This window comes from Leptinotarsa decemlineata, unplaced genomic scaffold, assembly GCF_025532065.1.
Source record: "Leptinotarsa decemlineata unplaced genomic scaffold, Ldec_3_MD MMD2_tig00026282_RagTag_RagTag, whole genome shotgun sequence".
Classification (NCBI taxonomy): domain Eukaryota; kingdom Metazoa; phylum Arthropoda; class Insecta; order Coleoptera; family Chrysomelidae; genus Leptinotarsa; species Leptinotarsa decemlineata.
The window spans coordinates 10,547,193-10,566,439 of NW_027412668.1; the positions used below are offsets into that span (position 1 = coordinate 10,547,193).

General features: G+C 36.6%; 1 protein-coding gene and 1 long non-coding RNA gene across 2 annotated transcripts in view; one reads left to right on the plus strand and one right to left on the minus strand.

Moving 5' to 3' along the window:
- The window catches only part of LOC111502089 (uncharacterized), a 595,228-nt gene extending 577,724 nt beyond the window's left edge, over positions 1–17,504 (minus strand). Inside the window, exon 1 of the mRNA XM_074179786.1 lies at positions 17,288–17,504. The gene's annotated coding sequence lies outside the window, so the exon portion shown is untranslated. The remainder of the gene's footprint in view (positions 1–17,287) is intronic.
- On the plus strand, positions 4,871–16,566 carry LOC111514172 (uncharacterized). Its single transcript, XR_002723325.2, has 3 exons — positions 4,871–4,979; positions 5,118–5,262; positions 15,908–16,566. It is a non-coding gene; the product is annotated as an uncharacterized lncRNA (long non-coding RNA).
- Positions 17,505–19,247: the final 1,743 nt, after the last annotated feature.

Genomic DNA, 19,247 nt, shown 5'->3' on the forward strand with positions numbered 1-19,247 from the left:
AGCATAGGCCTTAATGTTTTAATTACATTTTGTATATGTATATTCCATTTCATAGTATCGTCAATTGTTATACCTAAATATTTTATATATCTAACTCTATTTATTTCTATTATTTTATTGTTGACATGTAACTGTACAACATTAAAATCTGGTAAACCATTTTCATAACAACTAAATGGAACAAAGCACGTTTTTGAGTAATTAACAGTTAATACATTATAATCAAACCAGTCTATAATGTGAATAAAATCTTGATTAATTTTTTGTTGTAGGTCAGCCCATGACTCACTCTGATAAAAAACAGCCGTGTCATCTGCAAAACTAATAATGGAACCTTCAGTATTCAAGGTAAGTAAATGATTAATATAAATGGTGAACAGAGTAGGCCCTAGAACCGTACCTTGCGGCACACCATATGTTATTAAATTTTCAAGCCGAATCGACAGATTGGTGGAATAAGCTCCCAGGAATGAGGCAGGCGAAAGAGTTTATGAAGAAACCATCTCCCAGATTCACGGAAGACCTGGTAAACCACAACAGTAAGGTTGTAAGAGCGCCTGTACACGATCCACATTTTGCGGTCGGATCGACCACACAATTGCAGTCGCGTTCCAGCGAAATCAAGCCGCCCATGAAAAATACTGTACTACACGTACACGGGTGTTCACAAAAGTCAAAACGCACGTCTGCAGTCAACTTGCTGCTGATCTCCACCGAGATGTAATCGCAACATCCTCCGTACACAAACCTGCAGTCGTACCCAACCGCGTATAGCGTGGTGTACTTTTTCTCATATTGGTCTCACAGCATTCAATTTTTGATGTCAGTTGCCTCAACTGCAAGTGCGGTTTCTATGACCGCAAGTCGATCACAAAAATGTGGTTGGGTCAACCGCTAAGTGCAGTCAACGTGACCACAATGTTGTGGTTGCCTCAACTGCAAATATGTGGTCCGTGTACGGCCGTACTAAGGGTAGTGGTAGGTCTACTAACGGGGCATAGCCGACTCAGGAAACATATGAACAACATGTGTCTGACAGGAGAAATCCGATGCAGGTTTTGTCAAGCAGAGGAAGAAACCGCTTTGCAAGTGCTCTGTGAATGCGAAGCGAGAGCAAGGCTGAGACACGCAAGATGCGGGGAAGTGAAACCAGAGGCTGCCAGCTATATAAAGGGGTCAGTGGCGAGGCTTTGGGGTCTCATCAAAGAGATCAAGCTAGACAATGAGCTCTAACAACCAAGGAGCATCACAATAGATCTGGAAAGGTCGCAGTGAATCACGTCATGGGCTAGCTCCCCGACAATCTAATCTAATCTAATAAGGATGGGCCTCCTGTTCCTTCAATCTTCTCCAAACCATCATCTATTAGGGCAGCTATTACCTTTCTTTGACGAATTCTGAAATCTCATCATTGTTTATGTCTATTTTTGGAAAATCACTATTACCAGCAACTTGCAGTTGCAAAGTACCTGTTTCCTGTAAACTACGATTAATGGAAAGGAATAATCATCTGAATGGTGTGGTTTGATTCTGATATTTTTCCGCATAACGGTATTCCACATTTCTGAAATTGTTTTCTGATTATATGTTCTACTCGAATGACTCATTATGTATTTCATCAAAAAACGTTCGTGTCAAAAATGTGGCTTAGCTCATTAAATAACATAAAGGGAGTTGGGTTTTTCGAAATGGTAGGTATACGCAATAAAAAAAAAGTGCTAGCTTGTTGAAAGCTTCATCTTATTCAAATTTCGACTCAAAAAATTGAAAGATTGAACGTGAGATAATCGAAAAAAAATCTTTCTTTGGAGAACTCTCTGAAATTCCGTGAGAAAACAATTATTTCTATCATTTATGAAAGTCGAGTATCAAAACTGAGCAAGTTATGCCAAAAACAATATCGACACCTATTTCTTCTTTGACAGAAAAATTCAAATAACAACTCATAGTACTTATTATGCGCTCCAGGAGTTCGACCGGTTCAAAATGCTGAGTTTGGAAAATAACTGAGCTTGTAGTGAAAAGAGCAGTTTTGTTATCTTGAAGAGAAGTATACCTCCTTTAGAATACCTCAAAAACGGATAATTGCACCATTGATGAATACACATCATAGTTATATTCCACGTATCATCACCATTTGTTATTTCAATTCATTTCGAGCAAAAAGCATTTTTCTCACATGAAGGTCTTTTCACTTCTAGCTCTTTTTTTTTCAAAACTGAAGAGGTAAATTTCATAAATGTAATGAATTGTGAGGTGAGGTGAGGTTTTCAATTGATGTGGTGATAGAGACACCTCCGAAAAATGCATGGGTTTTTGTTTACTTCACATTGAAACTGTCAATGTTGGCGTTTCACGAATAGAAACCAACCTCCAACAAGCTATTATTTCGTTTGTATTTGATCTACAGATATCATAAACCTCACACTTTTAGTTTTAATTCCAAGTTGCATTCTCAATGATTTTCTAAATGAATTACTTATTTGTGGAGTCATTCGCAAGAAACCGTCTGAAAAATTGAACTTTCACCAGCGAATAAGTCAAAAAATATTGATTTTCAATAAACCTTTTGTGATGGAAATTTCTCTGATCAAGTTATTCTGCTTATTCTAGATTATCCCGCGAGAAGACGTGGTATGATGGGAGGCTTTTTATATTTACGGAACTGGCAACACTAATGTAAATAAGTACTAATAAGTGCTATTCGTTTTGTTCACAGTGAGTTGGGAAAATAAAGATGACAAAAAAATGAAAATTTCAAGAGGAGGTTTTTGTTGGATAATTTATCAATCGTTTAAAAAAAGGATCCCGTTAGGAAATGATCAAAAAGTTCGACTGGACTGATAGTGTAGTTTTCTATTTCGATATAATTTTCAGAAAATGGATACAACTGATATAATATGAATTCACTCATGGAATTTTGAAAAATATAATTTGTCCAGTCATTATAGTAAGTTCACCTCGGAATTCGAGATACCCAGCTGTAAGTCTGTAAATACTTGTATATTGACACCCTAAAAGTTGTCTCAAAACCTACATATGGTAGGGTGTAAGCAACTATTAAATTTCAATGTCAAAGGTCACAAAAATCGGGTTTTTTGCTATTTGTATTTATTATCAATATTGTAGAATACAAAATTCTCTACAAATTTTGTTTGAAAAAATTTTTTATACGATGAACCGTTTTCGAGACAGAGGGCGGAGAGCACGCGGTCACAGCATCACTTCAGGTCAACCGGTGCCTCCGGTCAAAAACGCGCCATATATAGTTGATGAACTATCGATAAATCAATGATTATAAATATTTGTCAATTTTTATTAACTAATATATTATATTTTATCATTTTCTTCATGCATTCATGCATTCTTCATGCAGGCGTTTGTAAATGAAAGTTGCTACTATTTTGGAATATATGGAGCCTGCCGGCGTGTAGAGCTGTGACATTTATAAATAGAAGACATTAAATTAATGAATAGATCAATGATTGGTCAAATTCCACATAAAAAAACCAAAATAGGTTCTGTTATTTTGGAAAAAACATTGACTATTTCAATAAATACGTTGCTATGCGCCCTTCTGTTATCAACCATCAACGTTTTTTTTCTTAAATACGAAAATTATAAATGCAGTGCCAACCCTGTTGGTATAAACCATTGCTGAGTTTCTGAAACTCCCGGAACCAAAGAAATATACAGGTCACTGTTTCAGAAGGTCTTCTGCTTCTTTGCCAGCAGAATAAGGAGCAAATATAACGGATATTAAGAAGCACGGAGGATGGAAATCGACAAAAGTAGGTGAGGGTTATATAATATTCATGAATAATAATTATAATTTAATTATTGTATATAATACATTTATAATAGAATTCAATTGTATCTATATCTATTGTTCATAATTAGGCTTCCTTAGAGATTGAATAAGTATGTTTCATTCATTGCTGTTTGGTCGAAAAAAATCGTGTTGAAATACTTTCAATACTACTGTTGAAAATATTTTTATTTCTGACCGGGATATTATAAGTTTATATCGTCATAGTTACGCTATCAATAAAGAGGGTCATAACTCCCTTGGGACATTATAGATTTTATAATTCCCTCTACCTTTCACAAGTAAAAATAAATAGAAATGAAAACTGAACCATATTTTATTTATTCACGTCATTACAAATAATAAATGTACAATTTTGAAATGTTCCCTGAAAATCACTTCCGCCACTGGAAACAATTTCTTCTTTTGTATGGCTGAAGCTTCTGTTCACTACAGTCGAGGTACCTGCCTCTTCTGATGACAAAGTAGACAACATACCTTACCAGTTCTTGAAAATATGCCAGAAATACAGTTTCAGTGACATCTTTTGGCATAACATTTTTCCGTGTCAGCCAGTCCAGATATATCTTGTATTCTTTTTGGTATACGGCTTCACTTTTCGATGGAATTAATGATTCTCTTGCTTGTTCAGCTTTTTTCAAAATATCCTCCATTATATTTGGGGTAGAAAACACGTTTTCACCGCAAACACAGCTTGATAACAAAGTTCTGTTTATAAACAAGTAACATAGCAACAACCTAGCAACAAGAAAACTCTACTATAATCAACGGTACCTGATTCAAATATACCGGGAAGGTAATGAATTGGTACATTTTTCCGTTTCAAAAATGAACAAAATTTTATTGAAATCGGTCAGAAATAAAATTATCTATGTACCACGAGAATTAATGAGCCTTAATAACCTCAGGCAATTGCTGTCCCTCGGGCCAGAGGCCCTCGGGACGCAAACTTTGCCATCGGTAATTAAGGCCCTCCTAATTCCCTTGATACATAAATAACTATTAACACGCTACTTTGTAGACATAATCTTTTAATACTCTTGACAACCATCAAAAATGTCACTTTCAATGACAGTTGTACAAAAAGTATTTTTTGTAGTTCACTAAAATCGTACATACAATCATTCTGAAGATGTGGCTCAAATATGAGGTACAACTAACTCAATGCAAAACTGATTTTTTTTTTGTGAAACTGGTACAACTACTATCTCTGCATACCGCACTGCCCCATCATTCAAGCCCGATATTTCAGCATTAGTATCATTTTCCACGCTTGACTACTTTTCAGGAATATTTATAGTGGAAAAACCGATCGACTATTCGAAATTTATGATCCAGTCACGTTCACAGTGGAAAATGGTAGTACAATGAAAGTAATGGAATGTATAATAATATATGGATGTGCAAGTTTATGGCCAGTCTATATGTGATAGGTGAGTAATTCAATTCTTTTCGGTGAAGATGATTTGTAGTACCTAATTGGTTTGAAAATGTTTGTTCTGGGTTGTAGAGGCCTTATTGACAGAATGGTAGATAGATATTCCGTTTGCTAGTATTATGATCTTAGAAGTGTTTTTGAGAATGAAAATTTTCAGATTTCACAATTGTCATTATTCGCATCCTCATCATGTATTAAAAACTCCTCGCTTGGAAAAAATTTAAAATATATCCATAATGATCCAGATATTATTGAAACTTCCTATACATTTTTCAAAAGGTTTTTCAATGAACCACAGCACATTTCCGTTTTTCAAAACAATATATTTCCTGATGAAACTCACAGATGCAGAAGGTTGTCATTCTTGGCTCACTGCGCTTCCTCAGGGCACAATATTCTCGGAGCCAATGATCACTTACCCCACGGTGAGGCGAGTGCTCACTGGTTGATAATTCTGGCGCCCCCTCCCGAATGTATCGGGGCTTCGGGGGATAGGGCCTGACCAGCGAAATCTGCGGTTGAAAAAATGTAATAACAATAATAATAATGATTCTGGCTTGCCAGGATGGTGTGTTAAACACTCTAGTCCGCAGCAGTCGCGTGATGGGTATAGAGGTTCCTGGCACAAGGTGCAGGGCCTGCCGCGAGGCTCCCGAAACCCTAATGCACTTGCTATCAGCATGTCCAGGATATGCGGTCTCGGCCTATATCTATCGACATAACGTGGCCCTAAGAGTGCTATATTATCATCTACGGCACTCTTACGGCATTGACGAGACACCGGTGTTGCCCTATGATCCGGGGATATTGAATCCGTTGTGGGGAACGAGAAGTGCCGAATTTATCGAAACTATACGTTCCCCACTCTCAGACTCATACAAGCTATTAAGCCTGATGTAGTCCTTCTCGACCACCAGAGCAAGACGATATTTGTCGTGGAGTTCTCAGCTTCTCGCGGGACAAATATCGTCCGAAAAGAGGAGGAAAAACAGAAGTTGAACTCCGCAGACTCTATTTGGATCACTCTGTCAAGATGGTTGTACTGATTATTGGAGTCCTTGGTGGAATGATGCCCTCTCTACTCTCGAATCTTAAAATCATAACGGCTTGCTGCACTACGGCAGAAATCATAGCCAGACAGATGAAGAAGGCTGTCTTTCATGGCTCTCTGCGCTTGCTCAGGGCACATGATTCTCGGACCCAGTGATCACTTACCCCACGGTGTGAGGGGTGGTCGTTGGTTAATAATGCTGACGCGCCCTCCCAAATGTATCGGGGTATAGGGCCTGACCAGCGCATACTACGGTAAAATAATAATATAAATTTAATCAATTTTCAGTACAAGGATCAGTCAATAACAATTTTAATAATCTGAATAAATTCAGGAAACCCACAAAGGACACCCTGTGCGTGGGTATTACTGTTTTATTCACAATGTTCACATTATAAATCAGAACAGTGAGAGGAAAATGGATTTGACAATTCAGGTTATGAAAATGTAAAGATGTGCAAACCTTGAATGTTAAAAAAGTTCAAATTCAAAAATATAATTATGTTAGAATGTGAAAAGGTAATATGTAAAAATAAAATGCAAAAAAGTAAAAATGATAAATGTTAAAATGAAAATGTAAACATGTATAAAGTATGAAAATTGTGGAATAAAAGGACTATAATTCGTATAAAACAGGAAGGACAGCATACTGAATGATAAATTTGGGTTCTTTATAAGATTATTGAGATGAATTTGGTTACAGTTATTTTGATTGGATGTTATTTACACATGTAATGGTGAAAATGAAGAATATAAGATCGATGAATTCAACTAATTGAGAGATTTAAGATATTGCAAACAAAAGAATGACAATTATTTATAAATACAAAAACAATCATTTGACCAAAATTTTGTGAAAACACTATGCAGCGATCTGAGTTCAATGCTTATCCTGAAAATATTTCTGAAAGTTTATGACACATTCTCTTGAAGAGCTTCTGCAGAAAAAATAACAGGCTACGCTTTAATTTCGATTCGATTGAATAGTAAAAGAAAATTTCAGAATTTTCCTATACGTCTTGCGATTTTCGAATAAGGTGTTTATATATAGAATACGAATCAATTTGATTATCAGCAATTATGAGTGAAATTCTCTTCTGAAAATAATTTTGGTCCGATGATTCCACGATATAAAATTGCATAATTTGTTCATGAAGTGCTTAGAAATATGGGCACCAAATCTAAAATTTGTCACAATACCTAGATAGATACCAACCTCAAGAATTAAAATATATACAAATATTTGAAAAGCATTTAAAAATTAATGAAGATTGGTATATTGCTTGACCATGTTTCTGTAATGTACTTTCTCTTGAACGTCATTTACATTGTATGATTCAAATAGATATTTTGGATACTGAATTATGATTTGTCTGATTTCAAATATTTCATGGAAAAATATACGCTATAAACATGTATGAACCGTCTCCATGTGAGCATATTACTCAAAGTCACGGTGGAAAATTGCAAATGAGGGGTCTTTCAACAGGGACTTACGAACTTTGCCAATTAATAACGACCATTTTATTGGAGTTATATCAACTCAAATTGGTTGTCATTTATTCAGTCTGTTTTGGCAAATCACCACGGACGGATGAAGCATTCAAAAATACGTGCAAATAATAAAATTGTTTCATAAAATTAGGTGTTTTATTCGATTGAATGAAATGAATAAAACACTTTTGTCCAAATACCACTGGTAGATTTTATTTATACGATCGGTTTTGGCTTTCACCACATTATCAAGTATAAAGCTGAAATCCGAAATTTTGAAATATCGGTTTTAATAGAATTTTCAGGTATGCTGCAAGGGCAGGTATTTGGGAGACAGGTAGTTGAGCGAATCAGGATGCCAAGTTAAAATTCCACCCTGAAAATTATCGGGTTTGTTAAACTCATAAATTCAAGAGAGGAGACTTAAATGAATCGAGTTGCTAGTTAAGGGGTATATGTTTCTGGTTTTTAATTGATTTTTTAATTTCTAATCAATTGAAAACCAGAAACATATACCCCTACACGAGCAACTCAGGTATGCTGGAAGCGCAAGATGCCCTTGCAGCATACCTGAGTTGCTGTTTTAATTCTATTAAAACCGATATTTCAAAATTTCAGATTTCAGTTTCATACTTGATAATGGGGTCAAACCCGAAACCAGTCGTATAAATAAAATCTACACATATGTTTTATTCGGGAATTTCGGTCATTTCACAGTCGCCTCAACCTACCAAGAGGTCTGTGGTGGTTCAATAAACCACCGACCAATATCCGTATGTCGACGAAATGCAAAATCTGCCGAAACCATCGTCGATGTCTGTGAGAATGTGCAGAAGAATCCGAGGCAGTCGATTTCGCGTCACTCACAAGAACTCGGCCTTTCGTAGACCATAACTTGGCGAATTTTGCGTCGTGACTTGGGCCTGGACCCGTACAAAATTCAACTGACTCAGGCACTGAAGGTGAACGAACATAGACAACGACATGTGTTCGCTAAATGGGCTCTGGAGCAGTTTGCAATTGACATAATTTCCATTGAAACACACACACACTCTCTTATTGATGATAACTCCAGGCACTCGCATAGGACATGCCTGACAGGTTCATCTTCCTGTTCACACATCCTGCAGCTCCATATTGTGGAGGTATTTACTTAATCAACAATGGCCAGTCAGAAATCCTACTTTTAGGCGTAGATTTTTCCTGGTCATCGGTAGATATTTCTTCGGCGACAGCTTCCCAGGGTCGCCCAGGGTGATCCTGGCAAGATTGCATTTTGTGATTCCATCCCATCTTTTTAGGGATTGAGCATGGGGGTAACATTTGGCTAGTTCCACAATTGTCGAAGTCAATAGGTGCCACTGGGTCCTGAAATTCTTAGTCCAGCCACTTCCTTGGCTAAAGAGTCGGCAATGGAACTACCTTTACAGCTGTCGTGACCTTTAACCCACCTCAGGATAATTTTATTATCTACAGGTTGTCATGTTTCTGCCAGAAATTTCTCTCCTGGTCATTTCTTTTGTGGCGATTGAGATACCAGCCAGTTCTGTTTGGACCACGCTGGTATTTATTCCCATTCCCCACTTACTCTTCAGGCTCTGGAGTACATTCCGCATCCTGAGCCTTGTTTGGTTTTTGAGCCGGCTGTATATATGCGTATTGCATTTGTAGCATCTGACTCTGTATTCTGTTTCATTTGTATTTTGTAGGGTTTATCAAACACAAACCTGGCTTCAATTTTATCATTGGTTGCCTGAAGCAGACGTTGCGTAGTAAGCGCTTCTCGCCATAGGCTCAGCCTCATTTGTTCCATTCCCACTCCGAAGTTTACACCAGCCGTGCCCAATCGTAACATGGTCATTAACGCAACCTCCTTAAGATACAGGTTCAGAGGGGTCAGACCCGTAATTGATTCCATTGCCCCGGTTGGTGTTGCTCTCATGGTTCCTGTGATGTTTAAATAAGCCAGTCGCTGTATTTGATATAATTTTTGGATGGACGATGCTTCTAAAACTTTCGGTCCCTATGTTATGGCTCTGTACGTTAACATAGGTCTTATTATTGCAGTGTATATCCAGGTGACCACACGGGGTGAAAGACCTCATGTGCGTCCCACTGTCCTCCGACATTGCTCATAAGCCACATATGCTCTTTTTGCTCTACTCTGTAGGTGAGAGTTTGGGACGATACTAGTCTACATGAAATCCAAGAGCGTTCAATGCATTCTGAGCAAGTCACTGTTTGGTGTAGATTTTGGGTTGAGGACATCATCGGTTAATTTTTCTTGAAAAACGACCTTGGCCAGGCCATCACGGCGAGCACTATAGGTCGATGATTACCAACTTTTTTTGGCCTAGACACCAACGACATGTGGTTTCAACAGGACTGCCTTACGAGCCACACAGCTCATGCCACATTGGATTTGGGGGAATGGTCATTTCACGTGGAGATGATGCGAAGTGGTTACCGAGATCGTGCGATTTGACCCCGTTAAGCCAAGTCGAAGCCAACATAACACATGGCATCGGTCAAATTCAGCCTGAGTAATGCGCCAGAGTCATAGAGAATTGGACGTTTCGGATGTACTCCACCCAGAGAAGCCGTGGCAGACATTTGATGATGTTATATTTCACACATAATGGTATCAATAGTTTTTTCAAACGAATTAAAAATTCTGATACTCACCACACTTTCTTTTATTCAAATGTAAAGGAAGTACTTAATCAACGAACCCATATTATAAGGAATCTGAACCAGACTAACACCAAAAATAATTTTCATAACAAGCCAACATCAATGAACAGGCTATATTGGGTACAAATCAGTCCCAATACATCCGTAATTGAAATCATTCTGTAAACTCATCAGTTCACGAATCCAAGGGAATTGCGTCTGTCTTGATGCAATTATCAAAGGTGTGTGGCATGGCAAGCGTGAGAGTATACAAAATACGGAACAAAGGATACAGAATGCTTTCAGAATACAAGAGAGAATAGGTTCAATTGAACATACGTTTATTGCAAATTGGATCTCTACTCTAAATAATTTGATAGAGAAATAAAGAAAAACACATCTGTTATATGGAATTACCGCAGTGTTATTGCATGACTCTTATCGAATTTTCACATAATTGATGGAATTTTACGCCACTAATTCATTTAGTTTGAAGCATAAAAACACAGTTGAGTCTAAACGATGGTAATTGAATTTTTTTTATTCAAGCCACAACCGTCAGGGGTTATCGCCTATACAATAATTTTCATAATGTATTTTTTATAATACATTGGCTACAATAAGTGAATTAGGAGTAGCTTGTCACTCATATGTTATGTAGGAAATTGATGTCTTCCAGAAATTTGAGTAATTTATCATTTGACTGACCGTCCAGTAACACTTTTAGATTTGTTTGTAGGTGGTTGACAATGTTTCGTGGTGAATTTCATCAGTTCGAACTTTCATTGTCTAATACAATATAAATTGGTTTGAAATCCCTGAAAGATGTTTCCCATATGTATATCGAAAACCCACTTACACAGCACAGTATCTAAACCAGATATCCAAACACCATCAATCGACTAAGAGAGAAATAATCAAGACTCTACTAGACCGTGCTTTCGGGCTCTGTGATACAAATGAAGGAAGGGAAGGTAGGAAAAGGAACAAGACATCTCAACAAGATCTTCAACGGAATGGTTACTTCAGAGTGATGGTAGAACAGGCTTTAGCTAGAAAAAAGCAAGAGCTCCACAAGTAAGAGAAGCCGCCACAACCAGTACTTGTACTTCCCTACATCGGAGGATTATCGAAAAGGATAAGTAGGATTGGGTCCAATTATAACATCAGGACCTGCTTCAGATCTGGGAACACTATTCGTACCAGCCTCACGAAAACCAGGCCACCAAACACGGATTGCGATTCCAAGAATTGCATTTACCGGATAGCCTGCAAGTGCGGAGAATCATACATCGGTATAACTAAGAGGCCATTGACAGTTCGCATTGCTGAGCACAAGAAACACACACAGCGAGAAGAAACCAGTAAATCCGGAATAGCAGAGCATGTTTGGTCTTATCAACATAATATCAAGTGGGCTCAAGCTGAAATCATCCACGAAGAGGAACACTGGTTCAGGAGAAAATTCAAGGAAGCCACGTATATGTTGTCCAACAACGCATTTAGTCAAGCTAGCGTAGTGATACGTAACATATGGAAACCTCTAATCAAGCGAAAAACAACCAACTCCCACCAAACGGTCATCTCCCGCTAAAACCATTGAAGCGGAGAGAAGGAAGAGGGGATAGGTGAAAGCACTTGAATGATCTATAAATAGTCCAGTTATCACCCGAAGATGATTGTGGATACTAACAATCGAAACGTCTTGACGTAACTTGGTTTGGAATCTTTTAATTTTTATTTTTCATTTTTTTGTTAATAATATTTTTTAACTTTTCAATTCTCAGCTTTTATTGATATTTCAATTTTTTATTTTTTTTTATTTTGCTTGTAGGTTATTTCTTTGTAATTTAATTTTTTTGTTCAATAAAATTGTTATTTTCGGTTAATCTTTTTTATTTTTTTCAGAGATTTTAAATCAAGTTATATTATATTAGACAATGGAAGTCCGAACTGATGAAAAACACTCTCCTGTAATTTCATTTGCCCATCTCTTATCTGTGTATAGCGGGCACTTCACTAGAAAGTGTAGATGTCTTATACTATCGAAATTACAAAAGTCATGTAATATTTCGTTTTTTTTTGTTGTGGAAATGATACAAAATATGAAGAGGTTGAGAGAATTCAAGTAGAAATGAAGACTTGTCGAACATGACTTCTACCAAATATTAGATGATCAACTTGTTCTAGTTGAACCAGATTCGAAACACCCTTGTAGAATGCATTGACGACAGCACCATTTCTTTCACATCAAAGCCTTCGTTGAGCATCGCTCATCAGCTTACTGCAGCTCTCGCCATGTTTTTCATAACACATTCGTCTTTCCTATACTACTTCATACAGGTCTCTGGCTGGATGTATATCATATTTTTCTTCACATAATTTTAGTTCTCCATAAATTGTTTGCCTCCTGTGATCCATTGTCTCGCATAGTAAATAACGAGCTGAATCTGCTCTTTCTTGCATTTCCAGCAGCAGGGGTCTCCGATGTGCAGGTGGTTACTCAATGAGCAGTGTTCACTGATTAGCTCTGTAATTATTTTGAGATAGTTCCTGATGTATTGAAGCATCTGGGTAAGTATCATCGATACTGGTACCCAGTGTGTGTCAATTCGTTATTGATTATCAGTTTTCTCAATTTTTTAATGGTATTCCTAGACCAGGGGTCGGCAAGTAGTATTAGGTGGGGTCCGGTAACTGTGGGAACATTTTTACGAGGTCCGGAAAAAAACAACTGATAAAAATTAGGTGCTACCTATGTATTATTTTGATTTCAAATCAAATTCTGCATTATAAAGTACAAGACCTAAAATTAATTCGAGAAATTACACTGACGGTCTTGTGTCAGTTTTTTATAGTTTGGTTCTCGAGAGGAACAGCAAATTCGAAGTGTGTCTTCTAGGTGGGCGTCCGTTAATCTAGAACGAAATTTGTTTTTCAAAAAATTATTCTTTGAGAACGTTATTTCACATACATATGTCGAGTCAAACGTACTGGCAAAATGTATAACTAGTTTCTTGCAATTTTCATATTTTTCTGGAACATGTTTAATCCAAAATTCTTCAGTGTATACCATTTTATATATTTACGAAGACACATCTTCTTTCAAGTAAATCATCTCTATTTGAAGTGATGCCTTTGGCGGACACATCTGTCCATTCTGCTGCTGCATCAACTTCAAATGATGATTTAAGAAACGGAGATAGCTTGCCTATCCTCTGCAAAGTCTTGGAATCTTGTAGCAAATTCGTTCTTAATATTGACCAGATGTCTTCATCAGAGGTATCGTTTTTATATTCAAACTCTGAAACTCTCGAACTCCAACAACTATGTCTATGTCCAAAAAGCAAAGTTTTTGTAAGCATATTCTGCTTTATCCGTGACCCTATATGAAGTCCTTTACGTCGACATGTCCCTAATCTCGCTGTCAAATAGTGTTTCTAGTATCTTCTAAGCAAAAGACATTAGACCGATTGGTCTAAATTTCTCAACCAAGTACTGTCTGATTTCCTCACTATTTCCAAGGTTTCGGAATAAATGAAGCACCAATAACTCTTCACGTTTTTGGTATGATTTCCAAGATCATACTTGCTCTGAGAATTGAACACTATTTTCTGAATGGAAGTTCTGGTCCTTTCTGCAGCATTCCCGTTGACTCATTGAGTTTGAATGAGTTTATGGTCCATTTGATTTTCTCTGCCACCAGCCAGCCCACCTTGAACTATTTCTCAGGGTCTCTCAGTTCTGAATTTTCCCGTACTCCGGTGTTAGATTTGCAATTTCTGACTTGTTTGAAAAAAAAACATTACGTGGCTGTTACTTTTTCCATATTTCAGTTGGAGAGATATTCTTTATAAGATATAATCTTCCCATTTTCCGTGTTTGAAGTCCATCAATTTTTGAAATCTTTTTCTGACGTTTTGCTGGTGGAAGTGACTAGTTTCTTAGGAGGTTTATACATTTTGATTCAATCTCATCAACGAAGATTGCCTCAGGATGTATTGACTCAAATAATAGCGACACGGATAATTGTAAAATTGATATTTACAGAATGAATCAAGTTATCGTTCATCAAAATGAAGAAATTGATTCTCCTAAGAAACATACAGTTTACGAGAACGAGAACATAAGAACATCATTTCGATATTTGAAAGCTCAAAATATTCCTTTCAAATAATGTCAATACATTATTAAAAAAAAAATGTACTGATCTAACTGAAACCAGTGTGTATCCCTAACTCTCTCATTAACAGTCCATTCAGAACTCATTTAAACGAGAACTAACCTCTCAGCTTTTCTAACTGCTGAAAATGTGTTTCTCCTTTGAGCTTTCATAAGTCTTCACTCTAACTCATTTCAGCGTATCATGTTGAATCTAAATTAAACCGTTTCTCAGCGTCGTTTTTCCCTTCTGTACACCAAACGGGTCCAAGTCTTTTTCCATTTCGGCTCTTGAATGATGGAAGATAATTTGCGAAGACTGTTTTATCTCTTTCGCAACTGGACCCGACCAGGTTATTCTTTGAACAAGAACAAGATAAAGCGTATTCATGGAGTTTAAATTCCGTGAAAGCAAATGCTTCTGATGTTTTGTGACCTAAATTTGAGAATTGAATATACAAGGATATTCCCAAATCTACCCAACAACACAGGGTTCCAAAGCAATTTTTGCAATAACTGTATTGTTGCGGTTTATGAGCAACAATCCTCTCTGATTCACCGCCTCATTCATAGATCACTAAGAGTTGAAATATACCAACTGAGAAGTAATTCTAGAGAAGAGGAAGTAGAAAAGTCTCAAACTGTATTGGGGCCAGTTTTGTATTTGATATATATGTGTAATGAACGATCTATCAAAAATTTCACTACACAATATCTCTCATGCTGCTGTCACTGCATATGTTTCCATTAAGGAAGACTCGTAGAATGAAGTATACGCAAATTATAAAACTGTTGAGGAATATACAACTGTGGTTGAACTGAAACTTATTGAGCCTTTTAATGATCATGGAGCCAAGAATACGATAAATATACGTAATATACATAGTGAATCCTGAATATGTACTTGCACACATTTAGAGAGAACATAGTAGAATATCTGGGAGGAATGGTGGATCATCATTTGAGATGAAATGATCAAGCCATATCTTACCAAATTAGCGAGAATGAAAAACCTTTTCACTTTGGAAGACATCTTGGAAGGAGAACCTATGACAGTTTTCCATCATTTAGCTAAATTCGTAATGAACAATTGTATCACAATGTGGGCTGAAATATTCAACAATTCCTCAGTATGTCTACAAACAACTCGAAATGTATTTGAGGAATTTGATTATTCTCTACTAAGAGGCTGTGCAATTATTTCAAATTGATGAATTTGGCACCAGGGTACACATCATCTCACATGTCTATAATTTTGTAGGTGTATTACCTCAAGAGAAGTAGGCGATAAACAATGAAAACAGCAGCGACCCAAGAATGGAACTCTGTGGTATCCCTAATGTGGCTAATTAGTCCATCGATTTGTGGACTAATTAGCCACATCATATCTTAGAATGAGTAGGATCTGAGAAGCTTGACCAGATCAGCAGTGGATCCAAATAGATAAATTTCGTGACAGATTGGTTATACATCTTTCTTCATGTTGGAATCCATGTTGATCTTTCAATATTATGCTGAATATGCTGAAAGATAAATAAGAAGCGAAAATGTATTTTCTGAAGACATATATGTCAACAAAATATCTGTTACTTCGAAAAATTTTTTCAATTCGCTATTGTTTATTCTTTTGTAGTATGAACTTTCAAATCAGGTGATTTTTTCGATATAAATCATCGAAAAGTTTTCATCCAACATTTTACCTTATCGAATCGAGTCAAATCAAACTATTCATTCCATAATTGTCAGTTGCACAATTTATTATGTATAGAAAAATGCTTGTAGTGCTAATTTCTGCACGAGGAAAGACTTGTTTTTCTCTCAATTTTGATTTTTGGTGCAAATCAATCGTGTCTAGGGACTTGAGAAATTTAAATATTTTTAATTTTTCCTGTATAAAAACATTGGTGAATAAATACTTTTTCATCTTTTCATTCAGTTTTATTCATTCATATTTTTTTTCCATTCATTTCCATATAACATTTTATTTATTTATTTATAATTGTTTATTTATTTGTTCATTTTATTTATATGTATTTTGTATTTTATTTGATTATTTTGTCATTTGGTATCTATCCGTGGAAAAATGTTTGTTTTTTTTCAAATCTATTTTCCGTAGATACACAGTTCTGAGTAGTTTTCGAATTTTGTTATTATACGGCCCTCCCCATATAACTACACAGTATTTAAATAATGATTCAATTCAAGATTCAATTGAAGCTTTGAATTTCGATTGTCTAAAATGTACCTAAGTATGTCTTATATATTTCGCTTGTTAGTTTCATTTCAGGTGTTGATCGACAATTACGCCAATATTTTTTTTTATTTTTTAAATAGTTAGATGGATAGTTGCAGTTTGGTTGAGTGCAAGTTTTGTTATGAAGCATAATATTATTTCTGTTTGGTTGTGTGTCGACATTTGTGAAAAATGTTATAAATTCACTCTCAGACGTATTCAGAAACAACTTTTCATAATTTAGGTTTTTATAAGACCCTTTTTAGCTGTATCGAATAAATAACGAATAGATCACTTAGCAAAATTCCCACATCCATCCACCGCTTGCCTGCAAATAAAGAAACATCAAGTAATTGCATCGGATCCCTCCAGTAACCCTCTCGAAACTTCTTCGTGAATCCTACTCACATCATTATCAATCCTGAAAAGTTCACAAAACTGTCACCAACTCAAAAACTCCCATGAACATCTCACAGAAACATTCCTCGACTGTCACATCGTCGATATCCACATCCATCCATAGCAATCCATCGGAAAACTTGCACACGAAAACTTTCGCGGACACCGATGCGATTTTCCGCACTAGCAGCGTCGCGACGTCGAGATCAGGCGTCGAGGGCGTTGCGGCGGTCCACGAGGTACTGCTGGGCCGACCCAGCCTCATCGCGCCGAGCGCCCCATCAGCGCGCGGATGACTTGGAAACTACGAAGGGCTTATTTTATTGCCGAGGAAAGATTTTTCGAACCTCAAGAAGGTCTGAGCGACAAAATCGAAAGAAACGTTGAGTTTTTGGAGAGTGGTTTGAATGACAAAAAGTCAGAATGTTCGAAAGGACCGAAAGAGTGGAAATTACTGGAAAACACGATGACAGATTCTAATTCGGAGGAATTTTGTATTTCTGGTGATTGACTATATTCATCTTCTGATTTGAGATAGGACTCAGGATAGATCAGTTTTTGAGACAAAAGGGCTATTTGCCTTTCTATTTCTCATAATGTTTGCATTCCCGACATTCGTTATGAAATTGAAACAGATATCGTTCACAAGAACGCTATACAACGTTTTATATGGAAGAGTGATATAAATGCTAAAACATATTTAATTTGATTTCCTTAATATTTTGAATTCGAAATGATGTGTTGAGAAAAAAATAACCTGATTGTTGAAGAATGAACAAGAATTTGATCTACACCATGTATTAGGTTTTGTTCCATTGATAAAAAAAAATGTTGTTGATAGAGTTGTCACTGTCAAGTTAGTTGAATTAATTTTTTCTGAGATTTGTATATTTATTTTCATTAAAGTTGTTTACTGTTGAATAATCCTGAGTTCGACCTAACACTTAACAGGTTATGGGCCCAGGTGCGCCTCAGTTAAGGATTAAGTTGGAAAAGTAAACCCAAAAGTTTCAATGAAAATGGAAATCTCAAAAGTTGTGATTGATAAGTTAGAAGGTCGATCAAATTGGGTCGACTGGAAGTTCCAGTTGAAGATTCAACTACATGCGTGTGAAGCAATACAAGCTGTGGATATATCTATTCTTCATAACCTCACGTTCGTCTTTCGAAATTTGTTAAATAGAAACCTGAAGAATTGGCTCCAGGGGCATCAGGGGACCAGAAAGCTGCTTATAGTAAACAGTTAGCAGTTTATAATAAGCTAGAGTATACTGCCCAAAATATAATAGTTTCTACTTTGAGCTCTCAAACAAGACAGTTGGTTAATATGTGTAATTCCGCTCAAGAGATGTGGAATGAGTTACATAGTGTTTTCGAACAACGAACAGAGCAGAGACAGGATTGACTGTTCAATGAATTTTTTGTTGTGATAGTGAAAGATCCCTCAGATAGTGTAGCAAAGCATATGGCAAAATTAGAAAAACTTTGGGTAGAATTACAAGATGAAACTTGGAAGGAAGATAGAGTACAATTACCTGAATCACTTTTCATAAATAGAGATTTGAATACCATGCCTCCTGATTACTTCGAATTCATGAATGCCTGAGAATCTGTTCCTAAATCCCAAAGAAACTCCACTCTTCTCCGAGAAAGACTTTGTACTATTGAACTCCGCTTGCAGGACAGAAGTAGTGACAATACTCCTGAAAAATCAGCTTTTCTCGTCGCAAAGACCAGTCAGCAAACAAAGGTCAAAACAAATGCCCAGAAATCCTACACAATAAAAATAGGAAATCACGGATTTGTTTTGGTTGTGGACAGAAAGGACATTTGAAAAAGGAATGTAAAAAAAACAGAGATTTGCCAATTCCGGAGCAACTCAGCACATGACAATGCATAAGGAATGGTTTTCTTCGTTTAAACATTTTTCAGTCCCTCAATCTGTATTAGTTGGTAACGGTCACCACAT